Genomic DNA, 24396 nt, shown 5'->3' on the forward strand with positions numbered 1-24396 from the left:
TAGTGGCAGCAGCTTCAGCACTAGGAGGAAGTGGTTCTTGATCCTTCTCTATTTTATTTTTATCGGAGAAAGTTTGGTCCTCCATTTATGTTATATCGATTTGATATATACGTGCGGCTAAACACAGAAAATAATTTTTTTTTTGGTTTGGACTGGAGTGTACTTTGGGGGTTACAGCACCCTTTAACGGTCAAGCCAGCCGGCCCTTTACTTATGACACAGGCGCACGCTTGGCACTACTTTGTTGATGCACGTGCGGCTACTGCGCACACAATTCACAAACACAGAAAATAATTTTTTTTTTGGTTTGGACTGGAGTGTACTTTCGGGGGTTACAACACCCTTAACGGTCAAGCCAGCTGGCCCTTTACTTATGACACAGGCGCACGCTTGGCACTACTTTGTTGATGCACGTGCGGCTACTGCGCACACAATTCACAAACACAGAAAATAATTTTTTTTTTGGTTTGGACTGGAGTGTACTTTCGGGGATTACAGCACCCTTAACGGTCAAGCCAGCCGGCCCTTTACTTATGACACAGGCGCACGCTTGGCACTACTTTGTTGATGCACGTGCGGCTACTGCGCACACAATTCACAAACACAGAAAATAATTTTTTTTTTTGTTTGGACTGGAGTGTACTTTCGGGGGTTACAGCACCCTTAACGGTCAAGCCAGCCGGCCCTTTACTTATGACACAGGCGCACGCTTGGCACTACTTTGTTGATGCACGTGCGGCTACTGCGCACACAATTCACAAACACAGAAAATAATTTTTTTTTTGGTTTGGACTGGAGTGTACTTTGGGGGTTACAGCACCCTTTAACGGTCAAGCCATCCGGCCCTTTACTTATGACACAGGCGCACACTTGGCACTACATTGTTGATGCATGTGCGGCTACTGCGCACACAATTCACAAACACAGAAAATAATTTTTTTTTTGGTTTGGACTGGAGTGTACTTTGGGGGTTACAGCACCCTTTAACGGTCAAGCCAGCCGGCCCTTTACTTATGACACAGGCGCACGCTTGGCACTACTTTGTTGATGCACGTGCGGCTACTGCGCACACAATTCACAAACACAGAAAATTATTTTTTTTTGGTTTGGACTGGAGTGTACTTTCGGGTGTTACAGCACCCTTAACGGTCAAGCCAGCCGGCCCTTTACTTATGACACAGGCGCACGCTTGGCACTACTTTGTTGATGCACGTGCGGCTACTGCGCACACAATTCACAAACACAGAAAATAATTTTTTTTTGGTTTGGACTGGAGTGTACTTTGGGGGTTACAGCACCCTTAACGGTCAAGCCAGCCGGCCCTTTACTTATGACACAGGCGCACGCTTGGCACTACTTTGTTGATGCACGTGCGGCTACTGCGCACACAATTCACAAACACAGAAAATAATTTTTTTTTTGGTTTGGACTGGAGTGTACTTTGGGGGTTACAGCACCCTTTAACGGTCAAGCCAGCCGGCCCTTTACTTATGACACAGGCGCACGCTTGGCACTACTTTGTTGATGCACGTGCGGCTACTGCGCACACAATTCACAAACACAGAAAATAATTTTTTTTTTGGTTTGGACTGGAGTGTACTTTCGGGGGTTACAGCACCCTTAACGGTCAAGCCAGCCGGCCCTTTACTTATGACACAGGCGCACGCTTGGCACTACTTTGTTGATGCACGTGCGGCTACTGCGCACACAATTCACAAACACAGAAAATAATTTTTTTTTTGGTTTGGACTGGAGTGTACTTTCGGGGGTTACAGCACCCTTAACGGTCAAGCCAGCCGGCCCTTTACTTATGACACAGGCGCACGCTTGGCACTACTTTGTTGATGCACGTGCGGCTACTGCGCACACAATTCACAAACACAGAAAATAATTTTTTTTTTGGTTTGGACTGGAGTGTACTTTCGGGGGTTACAGCACCCTTAACGGTCAAGCCAGCCGGCCCTTTACTTATGACACAGGCGCACGCTTGGCACTACTTTGTTGATGCACGTGCGGCTACTGCGCACACAATTCACAAACACAGAAAATAATTTTTTTTTGGTTTGGATTGGAGTGTACTTTCGGGGGTTACAGCACCCTTTAACGGTCAAGCCAGCCGGCCCTTTACTTATGACACAGGCGCACGCTTGGCACTACTTTGTTGATGCACGTGCGGCTACTGTGCACACAATTCACAAACACAGAAAATAATTTTTTTTTTGGTTTGGACTGGAGTGTACTTTGGGGGTTACAGCACCCTTTAACTGTCAAGCCAGCCGGCCCTTTACTTATGACACAAGCGCACGCTTGGCACTACTTTGTTGATGCACGTGCGGCTACTGCGCACACAATTCACAAACACAGAAAATAATTTTTTTTTTGGTTTGGACTGGAGTGTACTTTGGGGGTTACAGCACCCTTTAACGGTCAAGCCAGCCGGCCCTTTACTTATGACACAAGCGCACGCTTGGCACTACTTTGTTGATGCACGTGCGGCTACGGCGCACACAATTCACAAACAAAGAAAATATATTATTTTTTTAGCACTTGGGGGGAGCACCCCTGATGGACAGAGCACCCCCTGGACAACACTACAGCACCCCTTTAGGACTGGGACACTGCACAGGACTTTGGAGTGGACACAGCCCCTATGGAGAACTGACTGCACAACACAGTCCAGCCAGCCCCTGTGGACTTTGAAGTAGTGGACACAGCCCCTATTAACTACAGCAGCACAGCACAACACAGCCAGCCCCTATGGACTTTGAAGTAGTGGACAACAGCAGCACTACACTACACTACACTACACAGCCCTAACTCCCACCCTCCCTCTTCACTGTCCACAGCCGAGTGAGAAAATGGCGCCGACGCGGGTACCTTATATAGGATCCAAAACCCGCGAGACTCGGAAGGCGGGATGATGACGTTTTGCCTCGCTTTCAGATCCGAGTCAGGCGGGAAAAGTCGAGCCTGACTCGGATCGGACTCGGATCGGGGGGGCTCGGGGGGGTTCGGATTTCAGAAATCCGAACCCGCTCACCCCTAATTGTAATAAATGCCTAGTTACTTAGATAACAAAAAGGATATCTGTCCACACAGTTGTTAAACCATCGACCTCAAGCTGCCAAATGTAATAATAATATTATGCCTAATTTATATAGTAATCCGCTAAAGTCTGTCCCTTCTATGACATGTGCAGTGGGAGCTGGGGCGCGCACACCAGAAAAGCCAATGGCTCTCATTACAGTGACGGGACATACCTTAGAGGACAGAGAAGGACCACTCTGTGAGCGTCGGGAACTAGGTGAGTATTACACAGGGATGGCTTGGAAAGTGGGCGGCATGGAGCAGAGGTGGGAAGGGGAGGAGTGGGAGAAAGAGTAATATGACCCTACATATGCTGGGTCCCTTTACTAGTAATAATATAATCAGAGAGCAAATAACCTAGATTGTGCCTCTTGTTAAAGTGCAGTCAAAATGGCAGATCCCTGCTTAAAACCAATGGACAGGTGGGAAGGGGTGCTAGCCTAGATTGAAGGCGTCTCATACCTTCAGGTGTGCATAGGAGCACACTAAATAGAATATGTGGAAAGGGGGCCCTAGACTGCACACCCTGAATATATATATAATGGGAGGTGCTACCTGTGGAGACTATTGTTGCAAACATACAAAAATTACAGATAAACAACTCCAACATTACTCATTATGTATAATAATACATTTTGCAATAGAATTTTTAAAATAATAAAAGAAGTTTTGGCATAATCATGGCCATGGTTATGGGCTTATCCACCGCGCCCAGGTAACCTCTGAGGGTAGGTCCCTAACATACTGGATTTGAAATCCAGAGCACAGGACACACCCAAACCAGCCCAGCTGAGCCACCCCAGGGCATCACCCCAATAAGGAAAGGTGAAGTGTAAAAAGCTGTAGGATAGATAAGAGCAGCTACTGCTGCATATAGTAAAGTGAAAAATAAAGATGTGAAAATAATACATATATAATAAACTAGGGGTGAGCGGGTTCGGATTTCTGAAATCCGAACCCCCCCGAGCCCCCCCGATCCGAGTCCGATCCGAGTCAGGCTCGACTTTTCCCGCCTGACTCGGATCTGAAATCGAGGCAAAACGTCATCATCCCGCCATCCGAGTCTCGCGGGTTTTGGATCCTATATAAGGTACCCGCGTCGGCGCCATTTTCTCACTCGGCTGTGGACAGTGAAGAGGGAGGGTGGGAGTTAGGGCTGTGTAGTGTAGTGTAGTGCTGCTGTTGTCCACTACTTCAAAGTCCATAGGGGCTGGCTGTGTTGTGCTGTGCTGCTGTTGTTAATAGGGGCTGTGTCCACTACTTCAAAGTCCATAGGGGCTGGCTGGACTGTGTTGTGCAGTCAGTTCTCCATAGGGGCTGTGTCCACTCCAAAGTCCTGTGCAGTGTCCCAGTCCTAAAGGGGTGCTGTAGTGTTGTCCAGGGGTTGCTCTGTCTATCAGGGGTGCTCCCCCCAAGTGCTAAAAAAATAATATATTTTCTGTGTTTGTGAATTGTGTGCGCAGTAGCCGCACGTGCATCAACAAAGTAGTGCCAAGCGTGCGCCTGTGTCATAAGTAAAGGGCCGGCTGGCTTGACCGTTAAAGGGTGCTGTAACCCCCAAAGTACACTCCAGTCCAAACCAAAAAAAAAATTATTTTCTGTGTTTGTGAATTGTGTGCGCAGTAGCCGCACGTGCATCAACAAAGTAGTGCCAAGCGTGCGCCTGTGTCATAAGTAAAGGGCCGGCTGGCTTGACCGTTAAAGGGTGCTGTAACCCCCGAAAGTACACTCCAATCCAAACCAAAAAAAAATTATTTTCTGTGTTTGTGAATTGTGTGCGCAGTAGCCGCACGTGCATCAACAAAGTAGTGCCAAGCGTGCGCCTGTGTCATAAGTAAAGGGCCGGCTGGCTTGACCGTTAAGGGTGCTGTAACCCCCGAAAGTACACTCCAGTCCAAACCAAAAAAAAAATTATTTTCTGTGTTTGTGAATTGTGTGCGCAGTAGCCGCACGTGCATCAACAAAGTAGTGCCAAGCGTGCGCCTGTGTCATAAGTAAAGGGCCGGCTGGCTTGACCATTAAAGGGTGCTGTAACCCCCAAAGTACACTCCAGTCCAAACCAAAAAAAAAATTATTTTCTGTGTTTGTGAATTGTGTGCGCAGTAGCCGCACGTGCATCAACAAAGTAGTGCCAAGCGTGCGCCTGTGTCATAAGTAAAGGGCCGGCTGGCATGACCCTTAAAAGGTGCTGTAACCCCCGAAAGTACACTCCAGTCCAAACCAAAAAAAAAATTATTTTCTGTGTTTGTGAATTGTGTGCGCAGTAGCCGCACGTGCATCAACAAAGTAGTGCCAAGCGTGCGCCTGTGTCATAAGTTAATGGCCGGCTGGCTTGACCGTTAAGGGTGCTGTAACCCCCGAAAGTACACTCCAGTCCAAACCAAAAAAAAAATTATTTTCTGTGTTTGTGAATTGTGTGCGCAGTAGCCGCACGTGCATCAACAAAGTAGAGCCAAGCGTGCGCCTGTGTCATAAGTAAAGGGCCGGCTGGCTTGACCATTAAGGGTGCTGTAACCCCCAAAGTACACTCCAGTCCAAACCAAAAAAAAAATTATTTTCTGTGTTTGTGAATTGTGTGCGCAGTAGCCGCACGTGCATCAACAAAGTAGTGCCAAGCGTGCGCCTGTGTCATAAGTAAAGGGCCGGCTGGCTTGACCGTTAAAGGGTGCTGTAACCCCCGAAAGTACACTCCAGTCCAAACCAAAAAAAAATTATTTTCTGTGTTTGTGAATTGTGTGCGCAGTAGCCGCACGTGCATCAACAAAGTAGTGCCAAGCGTGCGCCTGTGTCATAAGTAAAGGGCCGGCTGGCTTGACCGTTAAAGGGTGCTGTAACCCCCGAAAGTACACTCCAGTCCAAACCAAAAAATATATATTTTCTATGTTTGTGAATTGTGTGCGCAGTAGCCGCACGTGCATCAACAAAGTAGTGCCCAGCGTGCGCCTGTGTCATAAGTAAAGGGCCGGCTGGCTTGACCGTTAAGGGGGCTGTAACCCCCGAAAGTACACTCCAGTCCAAACCAAAAAAAATATATTTTCTATGTTTGTGAATTGTGTGCGCAGTAGCCGCACATGCATCAACAAAGTAGTGCCAAGCGTGCGCCTGTGTCATAAGTAAAGGGCCGGCTGGCTTGACCGTTAAAGGGTGCTGTAACCCCCAAAGTACACTCCAGTCCAAACCAAAAATAAAATTATTTTCTGTGTTTGTGAATTGTGTGCGCAGTAGCCGCACGTGCATCAACAAAGTAGTGCCAAGCGTGCGCCTGTGTCATAAGTAAAGGGCCGGCTGGCTTGACCGTTAAGGGTGCTGTAACCCCCGAAAGTACACTCCAGTCCAAACCAAAAAAAAAATTATTTTCTGTGTTTAGCCGCACGTATATATCAAATCGATATAACATAAATGGAGGACCAAACTTTCTCCGATAAAAATAAAATAGAGAAAGATCAAGAACCACTTCCTCCTAGTGCTGAAGCTGCTGCCACTAGTCATGACATAGACGATAACATGCCATCAACGTCGTCTGCCAAGGCCGATGCCCAATGTCATAGTAGAGGGCACATACAATCCCAAATGGCAAAGTTCAGGAAAATGACCTTGAAAAAGACATTTAAATCAGCTGAAGAGAAACGTAAACTTGCCAATATGCCATTTACGACACGGAGTGGCAAGGAACGGCTAAGGTCGATCCCTAGTATGTTCATGACTAGTGGTTCAGCTTCACATGACGATGGAAACCCTCCTCCCACTAAAAAAATCAAAAGAGTTAAGCTGGCAAAAGCACAGCGAAGAACTGTTCTTTCTAAGAAGATATCACAAATCCCCAAGGAGAGTCCAAGTGTGGTGGTGGTTGCGATGCCTGACCTTCCCAGCACTGGACGGGAAGAGGTGGCTCTTTCCACCATTTGCCGCCCCCTGCAAGTGCTGAAAGGAGCACCCACAGTCCACTTGCTGATATGCAAATTGAAGATGTCACTGTTGAAGTACAACAGGATGAGGATACTGGTGTAGCTGGCGCTGAGGAGGAAGTTGGCGAGGAGGATTCTGATGGTGATGTGGTTTGTTTAAATCAGGCTCCGGGGGAGACAGTTGTTGTCCGTGGGATGAAAAAGCCCATCACGGTCATGCCTGGGCAGAAGACCAAACATTCCACCTAATTGGTCTGGCAATATTTCTATCCAAATCCGGACAACAACTGTCTTGCCATATGTACCATATGTAAAGGTGAAATAAGTAGGGGTAGGGACGTCAACCACCTAGGAACATCCTCCCTTATACGGCACCTGCAGCGCATTCATAAAAAGTTACTGTCAAGTTCAGAAACTTTGGCTAAGACCGTAAGCAGTCCAGGGACACCTAAATCCCGTTGTCCTGTTGTATCCAAGCGCCTGCAAACCACACCGTCAACTCCCTCCTCGTCAATTTCCTCCTTAGTCAGGATCGGAAGTAGTCCTGCAGGCCATGTCACTGGCATGACTGACTCTCCTATCCGGGATTGCTCTGGAGGATCCTTCATTGCTACGCCTACTGCTGCCGCTGCTGCTGTTGGGAGTCGTTCATCATCCCAGAGAGGAAGTAGGAACACCACTACTTTTACTAAACAATTGACCCTCCAACAGTCCTTAGCGAGGAGGATGAAGTATGACAGCAGTCATCCTGAAGCAAAAGGTATAACTGAGGCCTTGACTGCTATGTTGGTGTTAGATGTGCGTCCGGTATCCGCCATTAGTGCAGTGGGATTTAGACAATTGATGGAGGTAGTGTGTCCCCGGTTCCAAATCCCGTCTAGATTCCACTTCACTAGGCAGGCGATACCGAGACTGTACAGAAACGTCAGAAAAAGTGTCCTCAGTGTCCTGAAAAATGCCGTTGTACACAATGTCCACTTAACCACGGACATGTGGACAAGTGGAACAGGGCAGACTAAGGACTATATGACTGTGACAGCCCACTGGGTAGATGTATCACCTTACGCAGCAACAGCAGCAGCGTCACCAGTAGCAGCATCTCAGAAACGCCAGCTCGTTACAAGGCAGGCTACGCTGTGTATCACCGGTTTCAGTAAGAGGCACACCGCCGACAACCTCTTAGAGAAACTGAGGGAAATCATCGCCCAGTGGCTTACCCCACTTAGACTCTCCTGGGAATTTGTGATATCTGACAACGCCACCAATATTGTGCGGGCATTACATCTGGGCAAATTCCAGCATGTCCCATGTTTTGCTCACACAATAAACTTAGTGGTGCAGAATTTTCTGAAAAGCGACAGGGGCGTGCAGGAGACGCTTTGGGTGGCCCGAAAAATTTCTGCCCACTTTCGCCATTCAGCGACTGCGTGCCGAAGACTGGAGCGCCAGCAAACACTCTTGAACCTGCCCCACCATCACCTGAAGCAAGAGGTTGTGACGCGGTGGAACTCAACCCTCTATATGCTTCAGAGGATGGAGGAGCAGCAAAAGGCCATACAAGCCTATACATCCACCTATGACATAGGCAAAGGAGGGGGTATGCACCTTACTCAAGCGCAGTGGAGAATGATTTCCATGTTGTGCAAGGTTCTCCAGCCCTTCGAACTTGCCACACGTGAAGTCAGTTCAGACACAGCCAGCTTGAGTCAGGTCATTCCCCTCATCAGGCTTTTGCAGAAGCAGCTGGAGAAAGTGAAGGAGGAGCTAAGACGGAGCGATTCCGCTCGGCATGTGGGACTTGTGGATGAAGCCCTTCATTCGCTTTGCCAGGATTCCAGGGTGGTCAATCTGTTGAAATCAGACCACTACATTTTGGCCCCCGTGCTCGATCCTAGGTTTAAAGCCTATGTGGTGTCTCTCTTTCCGGCCGACACAAGCCTGCAGAGGTGCAAAGACCTGCTGGTGAACACACTGTCAGCTGAAGCGGAACATGACACGTCAACGGCTCCTTCTTCATTTTCTCCCGCAACTGGGGCTGCCAGGAAAAAACTTAGGTATCCTAAGCAACCCGCTGGCGGTGATGCAGGGCAGGCAGGACCAAGTTTGGACATCTGGTCCGGACTGAAGGACCTGGCAACAATTTCTGACATGTCTACTGTCACTGCATATGATACTGTCACCATTGACAGAATGGTGGAGGATTACATCGGTGACAGCATCCAAGTAGGCATGTCAGACAGTCCATACCTGTACTGGCAGGAAAAAGAGGCAATTTGGAGGCCCCTGTACAAACTGGCTCTATTTTACCTGAGTTGCCCCCCCTCCAGTGTGTACTCTGAAAGAGTGTTTAGTGCAGCCGGGAACCTTGTCAGCGAAAGGCGTAGGAGGTTGCTTCCACAGAATGTGGAGAAGATGATGTTCATCAAAATGAATTATCAGCTCTTCCAGGGAGACCAGCCTCCAGAAGGTACAGAGGGACCTGTGGTGGTGGATTCAAGTGGGGACGAGTTAATACTTTGTGAGGATGAGGATGTACACACTGAAGAGGGTGAGGAATCGGTGGATGAGGAGGATGAGGATGACATCTCGCCTCCGTAGAGCCAGTTTGTGCAGGGACACATTAATTGCCAGCTTGTTTTGTGGGGGCCCAAACGAACCAATCATTTCAGCCACAGTTGTGTGGCAGACCCTGGCGCTGAAATGATTGATTTGTTAAAGTGTGCATGTCCTGTTTATACAACATAAGGGTGGGTGGGAGGGCCCAAGGACAATTCCATCTTGCACTTCTTTTTTTTCTTTGCATTATGTACAGTTTGGGGCCTAGTTTTTCTAACTGCCATCCTGTCTGCCACTGCAGTGTCACTCCTAGATGGGTCACGTGTTTGTGCCGCCCACTCGTGTCGCTTAGCATAGTCATCCAGCTACCTCGGTGCAACCTTTTGGACATAAAAACACTATTGTGAGGTGTGAGGTTTTCAGAATAGACTGGAAATGAGTGGAAATTAAGGTTATTGAGGTTAATAATAGCATAGGAGCAGAAAAAACAACAAATTCTGTGATTTTAGCTGTTTTTATGCTTTTTTAAAAAAAAATACAGATCCAAAACACAAAACCCAGAACCCAAAACACGGAAGAGTGGTTTTGGCAAAACCAATCCAGATCCAAAACACGAAGAAAGATCCAGATCCAAAACCAAAACACAAAACACGAAAAGTGGCCGGTGCACACCCCTATAATAAACAAACAATGGAAGTGCTAAAAGTGCAAGAAATGAAATATGTGTATATAATGCGATGCCCTGAAGCAGCCCAACCAAAGCAATCCAGGGGACCCGCGCCCCAAAAATCAACGCTTAACTTCACTACAGTATACACATTTTTAGGACTTACCTAGATTGTGCCTCTTGTTAAAGTGCAGTCAAAATGACAGATCCCTGCTTAAAACCAATAAGGGACAGGTGGGAAGGGGTGCTAGCCTAGGCTGAAGGTGTCTCATACCTTCAGGTGTGCATAGGAGCACACTAAATAGAATATGTGGAAAGGGGGCCCTAGACTGCACACCCTGAAAATATATATAATGGGAGGTGCTACATGTGGAGACTATTGTAAAATAAATAAAATAAAGGGGAGTTTAGAATACGAACATAATGGGTCTGATTCTGAGTCGGATGCTACAGTGTCTGTGTTAATGTCTTTTGATGGCATTGCTTCTGCGTCTTTATGCAAATACTGCTTCCCAGGTGTACATCCATGCATCTACATGTGCAAGGAATGAGGTGCCCACTTTGAGCGCCTTCAGACATTCAAATATCTTTTGGTGCATCTTTAGATGCACTGTCAAAATTGGCAAAAGCCCTAATGCAGGTGCAAATTATCCTTCTGAATATGGCAATATGTATGTAACCACTATCAACAACATGCCCATGACGCTCCTATAACACGCCCATAAGGCAGACCATGTCCATGCATCTGCTTAGTCACCTCCCTGTCATCGCCCAGTATATTTTCAAAGCATTTCTGAGACTGTGCGTCTCCCATGTGCCTCAATCGCAACTTCGGCTCTGCACGTACAGAATCTGGACACATGTGTAGCATGAATTAGGCGCACTCTCAGAAGGAAAATTTGCTCTGCTGCGTCCGACATCAGCGCTGTGTCCGACTCAGGTTCAATATACGTTTGCATTAGCTCAATATGTTTTGGGATCATCAGTGGGGGGACAGAATTTTAGTATTTGAAGATAGGACATTTTATTTGTAAACAAAATTATAATACATAAATTATTCATCAAATTCCCATCACGTCTATTTCTTATGAATTATCAAAAATGGATATAGAAGACAGAAAGTCAATGTGCATATAGTAAATGTCATAGCCTTCCTGCCTCATTGGAAATAGAAAGCTATGTAATTTGATTTTCACATATAGTTTTTGTACTTTTCAAAGTGAGTCCTTAGAACATTCTTAGTATATACGTAGAGCAATATAAACTCTGTGCTAACCCTGACCCCAATTGGCCTTTCTCAGTCGGAGCATAACCCGATTTGTGATCAGACTGGAAGTATAATTCGATTTGATTGAAATTTCAAGATAAATTAGAAACACTGAGGTCTCTATACTCCAACAATTTTCTAGTCCATTGAAGTTACCACAAGTTCCTTTTCTGATTGCATATCATTCATTCAATTTGTAGGCATTGGTACTGTGTTCGATCAGTAGTGGTCCAGAGTCAGGAGCTATGATCGGCTATGCTGTGTTCGGAATAGTCTACTGGTCAGAGTTCAAGGCTGTGAATGATGACATATTTAATGAACATCTGAAGACCTGAAAAGAGTTGGATGGCATCTAAAATTATTTCAAATGACTTCAGATCCCCCTTTCCAACAAAACCATTTTAAGAGGAAAAGCCATTAGTTTATTTCCAACCTATGTTTATTATTATTATTATTATTATTATTATTATTACTATTGCTATTATTATTATTATTATCCTTTATTTATATGGCACCACAAGTGTTCCGCAGCACCTTACAAAGTACATAAACAAATAATTTGACAACTGACTTACAGTACAAAATAGGACAAGGACATGGATAATATACATTAGTGACCATAACACCTAGATATGCAACAGAGCATAAGCAACCAAGTGTTAGGTGCCCTGGTGGGGGGTAAGAAGTAGGTGAAAGTAAAGTAAGGAGAAGCACCAGAGGGTAGAGGTCCTGCTTGTAAGAGCTTACATTCTAAAGGGGAGGGGCAGACAAACAGGTGTGACACAGATGGGGTAAACATGGAGGAAGGAGCATGTTGCAGCAAGTTAGGATGGGAGCTGGAAGGCTTTGATGGAGTAGTGGGTCTTGAGAGCCCTTTTGAAGGATTGTAAAGAGGAGGAGAGTCTGATAGGGAGATGGAGAGAGTTCCAAAGGTCAGGAGCAGCAAGGGCAAAATCTTGGAGGCGGGAGTGGGAGGAAGTAATCTGTTGGCATGAGAGGTAGCATGCATTAGATGAGCGAAGGGGGCAGACAGGAGAGTGGAGGGAGATGAGGTCAGAGATGTAAATGGGAGAGGAATGGGTGAGGGCTTTGTAAGCAAGTGTGAGAACCTTGAATTGGGTTCTAAAAGGGAAGGGGAGCCAGTGGAGGGCTTGTAGGAGAGGGGAGGCAGATGTACAGTGTTTGGAGAGGAAGATGAGTTGAGCAGCAGCATTGAGGACAGACTGGAGAGGAGAGAGATGGGAGTTGGGGAGGCCAGATAGGAGGTTACAGTAGTCCAATCTGGATATGACCAGTGAGTGTATGAGGGTTTTGGTGGCATCCTGGGTGAGAAAGGGTCTAATATTGGAAATATTTTTGAGATGAAAATGACAGGACTGTGAGAGGCTCTGGATATGTGGTTTGTAGGAGAGGGAGGAGTCCAGGATAACTCCAAGACAGCGCACTTTGGAGCTAGAAGAGATAGTTGTGCCATCAATTGTTAAAGAAATAGCGGGAAGTGAGATTATGTAGGAGGGTGGGAAGATGATCATCTCAGTCTTGGACATATTAAGATTAAGAAATCACTGGGACATCCAGGAAAAAATAGCAGAGAGACAGTTGGAGATACGAGTGAGGAGAGAGGTGCAGAGGTCAGGGGAGGAAAGGTAGATCTGAGTATCATCAGCATAGAGATGAAAATGGAGGTCAAAAGAGCTGATGAGTTCACCTAGAGAGGGCGTATAGAGGAAGAATAGTAGAGGTCCAAGAATGGAACCTTGGGGAACACCTACTTTAAAAGGCTGTGGTGGGGAAGAGGAATCATGAGAAGAGACAGAGAAGGACCGGTATGAGAGGTAGGACACCAGCCAGGAGAGAACAGTGTTACATAAACCAACGGAGTGAAGGATTTGCAGCAGGAGAGGGTGGTCAACAGTGTCAAAGGCAGCAGAGAGGTCAAGGAGAATAAGTAGAGAGTAGTGGCCCTTGGATTTGGCAGCAAGTAGGTCATTGCTGACTTTTGTGAGGGCAGTTTCAGTGGAGTGGAGAGAATGGAAGCCAGACTGAAAAGGATCAAGGAGGAAGTGGGAGGAAAAAAGGTGGTAAGGCAGTTGTAAACAACACCCTCAAGGAGCTTGGAGGGAAAAGGGAGGAGAGAGATGGGACAGTAGTTGGAGAGAGTGTTAGGATCAAGGGTAGGTTTTTTAAGACTGGGGGAGACTATCACATGTTTGAATGCAGATGGGACAGTGCCAGATGACAGGGAGAGATTGAGGAGGTGGGCAAGATGGGAACAGGCACAAGGAGAGAGGTAGTGGAGGACACCTGAAGTGATAGGGTTAAAGGGGAAATAGAAAGGGGGGAGCACCAGATGAGAGCCATGACTTCCTTTCCAGATACAGGGGAGAAGGATGTCAGAGTTGGTGAAATGGATGGAGATGGGTGATCAGGGAAAGGAGGAGGTGCAGAGTAGGAGGACTGGTGGGATGTGTTGTCATGATGTATGGAATCGATTTTAGATGTAAAGTAGGTAGCAAAGTCAATGGCAGTGAGTGAGGAGGGAAGGCGGGGAGGGGGTGGACAGAGAAGGGAGTTGAAGGTGGTGAAGAGACGCTGGGGATTTGAGGACTGGGAGGAAATGAGGTTCTTGCAATATGACTGTTTAGAGAGGGAAAGGGCATAAATATGTAGTGGAGAAAATCTGCCTTAGAGCGTGATCTTCTCCATTGTCGCTCGGCGGTTCTTGAACACTTTTGCAGATATCTTGTGCATTTGGAATGCCAGGGCTGTAGTGTGGATCTGCGAGGGTGAGTAGTGATTGCCGACGCAACAGAGTCCAGAGTAGAAGTAAGGGTGGCATTGTATAGGGAAGCAGCTTGATCAGGGCAGGAGAGAGGATAGGGGAGAGAAGCGAGTCAAGCAGGGAAGATAAAGAAATGGCATTGATAGCCTCAATGTTACGCTTAGTGATGGTGGCCTTTGGAGGTAGAGGAGAGGAGGGAGGGAGAGATAGGTTAAAAGAGAGAAGGTGATGATCAGAGAAGGGGAATGGGGAGTTGGAATAATTAGAAATATGACAATGGTGAGTGAAGACTAGATCAAGTGAGTGCCCACTCACATGTGAGGGTGAGGAGGTCCATTGCGAGAGACCAAATGAAGCTGTGCGGGTAAGGAGTTTGGAGGCAGAGGATTCTGTGGGGATATCAATTGGAATATTGAAGTCACCAAGGATAATGGAGGGGAGGTCAGAGGAGAGAAAGTGAGGGAGCCAGGAAGCAAAGTTGTGAAGGAACTTGGAGGGAGGGCCAGGTGGACGGTAAATGACAGCTACTCGCAGGTGTACTGGTTGGAAGAGGTGTATAGCATGAACCTCAAATGTAGAGAATGTAAGGGATGGTTCAGAGGGTAGGAGTTGGAAGGAGTTGGTAAATTTAACCATATGTCACGTGTGCAATTTCAGGTTCTATTATATCCTTGGCAGAAAATGTTTCAATGCATCATTGACCTTCTGACAACCTGATTAAGGGGACTGAAAATAGCCTCTTATACATGCTACATGTACTGAAATTGTCCCGGCATCACCACATGTAAGGCTTTTAATCTACAACAATGGCTCAAAATTGCTCCGGTGATGCCCTCAGGTAGATTCCATCCAATTTGACCATCGATAAACTGGACTCTGAGCCTTCCACTCTGTGGGGTAGATATATCAAACTTTGTAAAGGGAACAATTGGAGGTGTTGTCCATAGCGACCATTCAGTTTATAGCTATCATGCATCTGGTACATTCTATAAAATCATAGCTAGTAGCTGATTGCTTGCTATGGAGAACACCTCCATTTGTCCTCTTTAGAATGATAGCTAACAAAGTACAGTATATATACATAGATGTTAGAATGATAGCTAACAAAGTACAGTATATGTACATAAATGTTAGAATGATAGCTAACAAAGTACAGTATATTTACATAGATGTTTGTAACCTGTAAAAAAATAATATAAACTTATAGTGTCTCAGAAATTAGGGAAAATTATGTGTATACTTTTAATTACTAGAGATGTGCGCATACCCCTATGTTTTAGTTTTGGTTCTAAATCGTCGTTGTATTTTGGTTCTGGTAAACCACCCTCAAGTGTTATGGTTTGGTTTTGGTTTTGAATTTCTTTAAAAATGTATAAAAATAGCTAAAATCATGTCAATTGGACCTTTTACTGTTCCTAGAGTATTATTAACATCAATAACATTAATTTCCCATAATTTTCAGTCAAGTTTGACCACCTCACAGCACCTGAAATCACAACGGAGGGACATAAATGCAATCCAACGCACACAAGATCCAGCTTTTAGATCAGAGTTCCAAACTTGCCGAGAAGAAACGGGTTGGGACTCGGTTCTACTGGGAAACCCAAAGTCATTCGACCTGGGACTTGGTTAGACTCATTAACCCAAAGTACAGGTGTGTTCAGTTTTCAGCAAAGCCGAACTGCTCATCTCTGACAGATATTTCCTGTTTTGAAACTAAACTTATTTTACCTTTAAGTTGGCAGTACCTATAGCTTGGTTAGTGAGAGAAGTGTAGAACTTATCCATTCAAAGCTAATGGATAAGGGGCGGAACTACTGTCATTGAAGGTGGTGCTGCTGCAATGGATCTCTACATTTTGTTTGAATATTGATCCACAGCCAAATGTAACAGTTAGAACTATATGGGCAAAGCACTTCTACTGATATGAGTGTGTCTCGGGGTCAGACTTCACAGCCAAAGTCTTTCTCAGCCTGTGGCAGCTTCCCGAAGACCAATGTGTTTATGCAAGACGGTGGTTTTGTGCTATATTGTACCTTTAATTATCCCTCAGGATGTTGTATTACTCATCACATATTTCTGAAGGACAACGTGCTTTTAAACAAATTACTCCCTGGAAAATGACCTCATAGCTTCATGAGCAGCTCTGCATTCTAGTTAAGTGAAGTTATGACAAGTTCCATATTTTTAAATTGCTCGCTGCTTAACTAAATGGATTGAGACAAAATGCTAAATGCAACTAAGTGGGAATTACTGAGTTAGCAAACAGAAAGCACAATTTGTCAAGCAAAAAAAAAAAAACGCGTGTTGCGTAAATATGATACTTTCCCTGGCTGACTGACGGCTTCAGATGGGGATTGTCAAAGTCAATCTCTTTATGTTTCATGGCTGAGTGCTTTTGAAAGCTGGCATCAAAAACACCAGTTACCCAATAAAGATAACATCTTAACTCAATCATGTACCGATCTCCTCGTGACAATTGCTACTCATGTGACTTGATACTGGTGGTGAATATGCTTTGGTCCATGGTGATTGTAATTAAATTGACAGTTTAAAGCATAGCTTTATCATTACTTATATGAGACCAACTTGTGTTAAGTTGCACAAGATTCACAATAAAATATTACAGATGAGTCTCAGAATAAGGATGAAGGATATTATTTCAGATTATGTTATGTTATCAGATTTGCAGAGGTTGACATTGTAAACAGGCCTGCCAAGAGCCGCGGCGGACCTGGGTAACAGGGTGCGTGGCCTAATCGTGGTAGGCATGGCCACGTCCCCTTCCCAGGAAAAAAGAAAAGCGAAGCGGCGCTGCGGGCTGGGGAGGGGGGGGGCGATCTGAGCCCCCTCAGCCCTGCTCAAAGACAGGGGGGGAGCGATCACACTGATCGCTATCCCCCACAGGCATAGGAGACTGCTGTAGCTGCTGGTCAGCAGCCACAAGGCGAGCTCAGGGATTACCCGGGTCCCTCAGGAAGCCCGGGCCTGGGTAATCTGTACCCGCTCCCCTCCCCTCCGCAGCGCGGGCCTGATTCAGCCTGGATCACAACTGCTAATACGCACGCAATTGGCCTATTGTGTACTGCACATGCGTATGCATTGCGGTGCGCATGTGCGAAATGGTCACTACGATCGGAACTGTGATTGCAGTCACTACGCAGACCCATCGCAGAGTGATTGACATGAAGTACTGTTTGTGGGTGGTTTCGCAGTCTTGCTAAACATTACAGATGTGTGTAAGGTAAAGTGGGCATCCTTATTTTGTGCTGCGGCGTCATAGCGATCGCAATGGATTAGCATACTATCGCAGTTGAACTGCGTGCATAATCGCAGTTGCAATCCTTACTGAATCAGGCCCTGAGTGTTTGAATCTTGATATAAAAATATTTAAGTATAATTCTACTTTAAAGTGACTGTCCACATTTTAAAAACCATTCTCTTTATATACTGAAACCCATAATCCATATAACAAGCGTGTCCATCCAACAAACTAAGGGGGCTATCTATTTGTGTCAAAGAGATCTCAGCTGCAGTGCCAGTAATTATTAAATGCCAAAACCAGTCTGGTCTTTCTTTTTAAATTATTGCCGCATTAAATCTGCAGCAGATAATTGTGCTGCTTCTGAAAACCCAGATCCTAATAAATAGTCCCCTTAAAACTATTACCTATAGCCAAAACTTGTACCATTTAATGAGGCAGAATAGTAATGTCAGTGGATGAGTTCATGGGTTCCATAAGGAAACTCTTAAATAAACTTGCAACATTTAGTGAGCCTCTGCCATTGGCAGGATAGTCACCTATCTAAGAATCTAAAAAAATTGACAGAGCCAGGGGCGTATTATGAGAGGAGAGGGCCTGCATGTAAGCCTGCTGAAATCGAGGCAAAACGTCATCATCCCGCCTTCCGGGTCTCGCGGGTTTTGGATCCTATATAAGGTACCCGCGTCAGCGCCATTTTCTCACTCGGCTGTGGACAGTGAAGAGGGAGGGTGGGAGTTAGGGCTGGCTGGGCTGTGTAGTGTAGTGCAGAGTAGTGTTGTGCTGTGCTGTGCTGCGCTGTGCTGTTGTTGTCCATAGGGGCTGTGTCCACTACTTCAAAGTCCATAGGGGCTGGCTGTGTTGTGCTGTGCTGCTGTTGTTAATAGGGGCTGTGTCCACGACTTCAAAGTCCACAGGGGCTGGCTGGACTGTGTTGTGCAGTCAGTTGTCCATAGGGGCTGTGTCCACTCCAAAGTCCTGTGCAGTGTCCCAGTCCTAAAGGGGTGCTGTAGTGTTGTCCAGGAGGTGCTCTGTCCGTCAGGGGTGCTCCCCCCAAGTGCTAAAAAAAAAATATTTTCTGTGTTTGTGAATTGTGTGCGCAGTAGCCGCACGTGCATCAACAAAGTAGTGCCAAGCGTGCGCCTGTGTCATAAGTAAAGGGCCGGCTTGCTTGACCGTTAAAGGGTGCTGTAACCCCCAAAGTACACTCCAGTCCAAACCAAATAAAAAAATATTTTCTGTGTTTGTGAATTGTGTGCGCAGTAGCCGCACGTGCATCAACAAAGTAGTGCCAAGCGTGCGCCTGTGTCATAAGTAAAGGGCCGGCTGGCTTGACCGTTAAAGGGTGCTGTAACCCCCAAAGTACACTCCAGTCCAAACCAAATAAAAAAATATTTTCTGTGTTTGTGAATTGTGTGCGCAGTAGCCGCACGTGCATCAAGAAAGTAGTGCCAAGCGTGCGCCTGTGTCATAAGTAAAGGGCAGGCTGGCTTGACCGTTAAAGGGTGGTGTAACCCCCAAAGTACACTCCAAACCAAATAAAAAAATATTTTCTGTGTTTTTGAATTGTGTGCACAGTAGCCGCAAGTGCATCAACAAAGTAGTGCCAAGTGTGCGCATGTGTCATAAGTAAATGGCCGGCTGGCTTGACCGTTAAAGGTTGCTGTAAACCCCAAAGTACACTCCAAACCAAATAGAAAAATATTTTCTGTGTTTGTGAATTGTGTGCGCAGTAGCCGCACGTGCATCAACAAAGTAGTGCCAAGCGTGCGCATGTGTCATAAGTAAAGGGCCGGCTGGCTTGACCGTTAAAGGGTGCTGTAACCCCAATAGCACACTCCAAACCAAATAAAAAAATATTTTCTGTGTTTGTGAATTGTGTGCGCAGTAGCCGCACGTGCATCAACAAAGTAGTGCCAAGCGTGCGCCTGTGTCATAAGTAAAGGGCCGGCTGGCTTGACCATTAAAGGGTGCTGTAACCCCAATAGCACACTCCAAACCAAATAAAAAAATATTTTCTGTGTTTGTGAATTGTGTGCGCAGTAGCCGCACGTGCATCAACAAAGTAGTGCCAAGCGTGCGCCTGTGTCATAAGTAAAGGGCCGGCAGGCTTGACTATTAAAGGGTGCTGTAACCCCCAAAGTACACTCCAGTCCAAACCAAATAAAAAAATATTTTCTGTGTTTGTGAATTGTGTGCGCAGTAGCTGCACGTGCATCAACAAAGTAGTGCCAAGCGTGCGCCTGTGTCATAAGTAAAGGGCCGGCTGGCTTGACTGTTAAAGGGTACTGTAACCCCCAAAGTACACTCCAAACCAAATAAAAAAATATTTTCTGTGTTTGTGAATTGTGTGCGCAGTAGCCGCACGTGCATCAACAAAGTAGTGCCAAGCGTGCGCCTGTGTCATAAGTAAAGGGCCGGCTGGCTTGACCGTTAAAGGGTGGTGTAACCCCCAAAGTACACTCCAAACCAAATAAAAAAATATTTTCTGTGTTTGTGAAATGTGTGCACAGTAGCCGCACGTACATCAACAAAGTAGTGCCAAGCGTGCACCTGTGTCATAAGTAATGGGCCGGCTGGCTTGACCGTTAAAGGGTGCTGTAACCCCCAAAGTACACTCCAAACCAAATAAAAAAATATTTTCTGTGTTTGTGAATTGTGTGCCCAGTAGCCGCACGTGCATCAACAAAGTAGTGCCAAGCGTGCGCCTGTGTCATAAGTAAAGGGCCGGCTGGCTTGACCGTTAAAGGGTGCTGTAACCCCCAAAGAACACTCCAAACCAAATAAAAAAATATTTTCTGTGTTTGTGAATTGTGTGCGCAGTAGCCGCACGTGCATCAACAAAGTAGTGCCAAGCGTGCGCCTGTGTCATAAGTAAAGGGCCAGCTGGCTTGACCATTAAAGGGTGCTGTAACCCCCAAAGTACACTCCAGTCCAAACCAAATAAAAAAATATTTTCTGTGTTTGTGAATTGTGTGCGCAGTAGCTGCACGTGCATCAACAAAGTAGTGCCAAGCGTGCGCCTGTGTCATAAGTAAAGGGCCGGCTGGCTTGACCATTAAAGGGTGCTGTAACCCCCAAAGTACACTCCAAACCAAATAAAAAAATATTTTCTGTGTTTGTGAATTGTGTGCGCAGTAGCCGCACGTGCATCAACAAAGTAGTGCCAAGCGTACGCCTGTGTCATAAGTAAAGGGCCGGCTGGCTTGACCGTTAAAGGGTGGTGTAACCCCCAAAGTACACTCCAAACCAAATAAAAAAATATTTTCTGTGTTTGTGAAATGTGTGCACAGTAGCCGCATGTGCATCAACAAAGTAGTGCCAAGCGTGCACCTGTGTCTTAAGTAAAGGGCCGGCTGGCTTGACCGTTAAAGGGTGCTGTAACCCCCAAAGTACACTCCAAACCAAATAAAAAAATATTTTCTGTGTTTGTGAATTGTGTTCCCAGTAGCCGCACGTGCATCAACAAAGTAGTGCAAAGCGTGCGCCTGTGTCATAAGTAAAGGGCCAGCTGGCTTGACCGTTAAAGGGTGCTGTAACCCCCATAGTACACTCCAAACCAAATAAAAAAATATTTTCTGTGTTTGTGAATTGTGTGCGCAGTAGCGGCACGTGCATCAACAAAGTAGTGCCAAGCGTGCGCCTGTGTCCTAAGTAAAGGGCCGGCTGGCTTGACCGTTAAAGGGTGCTGTAACCCCCAAAGTACACTCCAAACCAAATAAAAAAATATTTTCTGTGTTTGTGAATTGTGTGCGCAGTAGCCGCACGTGCATCAAAAAAGTAGTGCCAAGCGTGCGCCTGTGTCATAAGTAAAGGGCCAGCTGGCTTGACCATTAAAAGGTGGTGTAAACCCCAAAGTACACTCCAAACCAAATAAAAAAATATTTTCTGTGTTTGTGAATTGTGTGCACAGTAGCCGCACGTGCATCAACAAAGTAGTGCCAAGCGTGCACCTGTGTCATAAGTAAAGGGACGGCTGGCTTGACCGTTAAAGGGTGCTGTAACCCCCAAAGTACACTCCAAACCAAATAAAAAAATATTTTCTGTGTTTGTGAATTGTGTGCGCCGTAGCCGCACGTGCATCAACAAAGTAGTGCCAAGCGTGCACCTGTGTCATAAGTAAAGGGCCGGCTGGCTTGACCGTTAAAGGGTGCTGTAACCCCCAAAGTACACTCCAAACCAAATAAAAAAATATTTTCTGTGTTTGTGAATTGTGTGCGCCGTAGCCGCATGTGCATCAACAAAGTAGTGCCAAGCGTGCGCCTGTGTCATAAGTAAAGGGCCGGCTGGCTTGACCGTTAAAGGGTGCTGTAACCCCAAAAGTACACTCCAGTCCAAACCAAATAAAAAAATATTTTCTGTGTTTGTGAATTGTGTGCGCAGTAGCCGCACGTGCATTAACAAAGTAGTGCCAAGCGTGCGTCTGTGTCATAAGTAAAGGGCCAGCTGGCTTGACCATTAAAGGGTGCTGTAACCCCCAAAGTACACTCCAGTCCAAACCAAATAAAAAAATATTTTCTGTGTTTGTGAATTGTGTGCGCAGTAGCCGCACGTGCATCAACAAAGTAGTGCCAAGCGTGCGCCTGTGTCATAAGTAAAGGGCCGGCTGGCTTGACTGTTAAAGGGTGCTGAAACCCCCAAAGTACACTCCAAACCAAATAAAAAAATATTTTCTGTGTTTGTGAATAGTGTGCGCAGTAGCCGCACGTGCATCAACAAAGTAGTGCCAAGCGTGCACCTGTGTCATAAGTAAAGGGCCGGCTGGCTTGACCGTTAAAGGGTGCTGTATCCCCCAAAGTTCACTCCAAACCAAATAAAAAAATATTTTCTGTGTTTGTGAATTGTGTGCACAGTAGCCGCACGTGCATCAACAAAGTAGTGCCAAGCGTGCGCCTGTGTCATAAGTAAAGGGCCGGCTGGCTTGACCATTAAAGGGTGCTGTATCCCCCAAAGTACACTCCAAACCAAATAAAAAAATATTTTCTGTGTTTGTGAATTGTGTGCGCAGTAGCCGCACGTGCATCAACAAAGTAGTGCCAAGCGTGCGCCTGTGTCATAAGTAAAGGGCCGGCTGGCTTGACCTTAGAGGGTGCTGTAACCCCCAAAGTACACTCCAAAAAATTTTTCTGTGTTTGTGAATTGTGTGTGCAGTAGCCACACGTGCATCAACAAAGGAGCAGCGCCAGTCGTGCACCTGTGTCCCATAAGTAAAGAGCCGGCTGGCTCATTTCTTAAAGGGTGGTGTAACCCTCAAAGTGCACTACTCTCCAGCAAAAATAAAAAAGTATTTTCTGTGTTTGTGTGCGCCTTAGCTGCACGTATATATCAAATCAATATAACATAAATGGAGGACCAAACTTTCTCCGATAAAAATAAAATAGAGAAATATCAAGAACCACTTCCTCCAAGTGCTGAAGCTGCTGCCACTAGTCATGACATAGATGATAACATGCCATCAACGTCGTCTGCCAAGGCCGATGCCCAATGTCATAGTAGACGGCACATACAATCCCAAATGGCAAAGTTCAGGAAAATGACCTTAAAAAAACCATTTAAATCATCTGAAGAGAAACGTAAACTTGCCAATATGCCATTTACGACACGGAGTGGCAGGGAATGGCTAAGGTCTTTCCCTATGTTCATGACTAGTGGTTCAGCTTCACATGACGATGGAAGCCCTCCTCCCACTAAAAAAATCAAAAGAGTTAAGCTGGCAAAAGCACAGCGAAGAACTGTGCGTTCTAAGAAGATATCACAAATCCCCAAGGAGAGTCCAAGTGTGGTGGTGGCTGCGATGCCTGACCTTCCCAGCACTGGACGGGAAGAGGTGCTGTTTCCACCATTTGCACGCCCCCTGCAAGTGCTGAAAGGAGCACCCACACTTCACTTGCTGATATGCAAATTGAAGATGTCACTGTTGAAGTACAACAGAATGAGGATACTGGTGTAGCTGACGCTGAGGAGGAAGTTGGCGAGGAGGATTCTGATGGTGATGTGGTTTGTTTAAATCAGGCTCCGGGGGAGACAGTTGTTGTCTGTGGGATGAAAAAGCCCATCACGGTCATGCCTGGGCAGAAGACCAAACATTCCACCTCTTTGGTCTGGCAATATTTCTATCCAAATCCGGACAACAACTGTCTTGCCATATGTACCATATGTTAAGGTGAAATAAGTAGGGGTAGGGACGTTAACCACCTAGGAACATCCTCCCTTATACGGCACCTGCAGCGCATTCATAAAAAGTTACTGTCAAGTTCAGAAACTTTGGCTAAGACCGTAAGCAGTCCAGGGACACCTAAATCCCGTTGTCCTGTTGTATCGAAGCACCTGCAAACCACACCGTCAACTCCCTCCTCGTCAATTTCCTCCTTAGTCAGGATCGAAAGTAGTCCTGCAGGCCATGTCACTGGCATGACTGACTCTCCTATCCGGGATTCCTCTGGAAGATCCTGCATTGCCACGCCTCCTGCTGCCGCTGCTGCTGTTGCTGCTGCTGGGAGTCGTTCATCATCCCAGAGAGGAAGTAGGAACACAACTACTTTTACTAAACAATTGACCCTCCAACAGTCCTTAGCGAGGAGGATGAAGTACGACAGCAGTCATCCTGAAGCAAAACGTATAACTGAGGCCTTGACTGCTATGTTGGTGTTAGACGTGCGTCCGGTATCCGCCATTAGTGCAGTGGGATTTAGACAATTGATGGAGGTAGTGTGTCCCTGGTTCCAAATCCCATCTAGATTCCACTTCACTAGGCAGGCGATACCGAGACTGTACAGAAACGTCAGAAAAAGTGTCCTCAGTGTCCTGAAAAATGCTGTTGTACCCAATGTCCACTTAACCACGGACATGTGGACAAGTGGAACAGGGCAG

The sequence above is a fragment of the Taudactylus pleione genome, unplaced genomic scaffold (assembly GCF_031769625.1).
Source record: "Taudactylus pleione unplaced genomic scaffold, aTauple2 ptg000128l, whole genome shotgun sequence".
Taxonomy (NCBI): domain Eukaryota; kingdom Metazoa; phylum Chordata; class Amphibia; order Anura; family Myobatrachidae; genus Taudactylus; species Taudactylus pleione.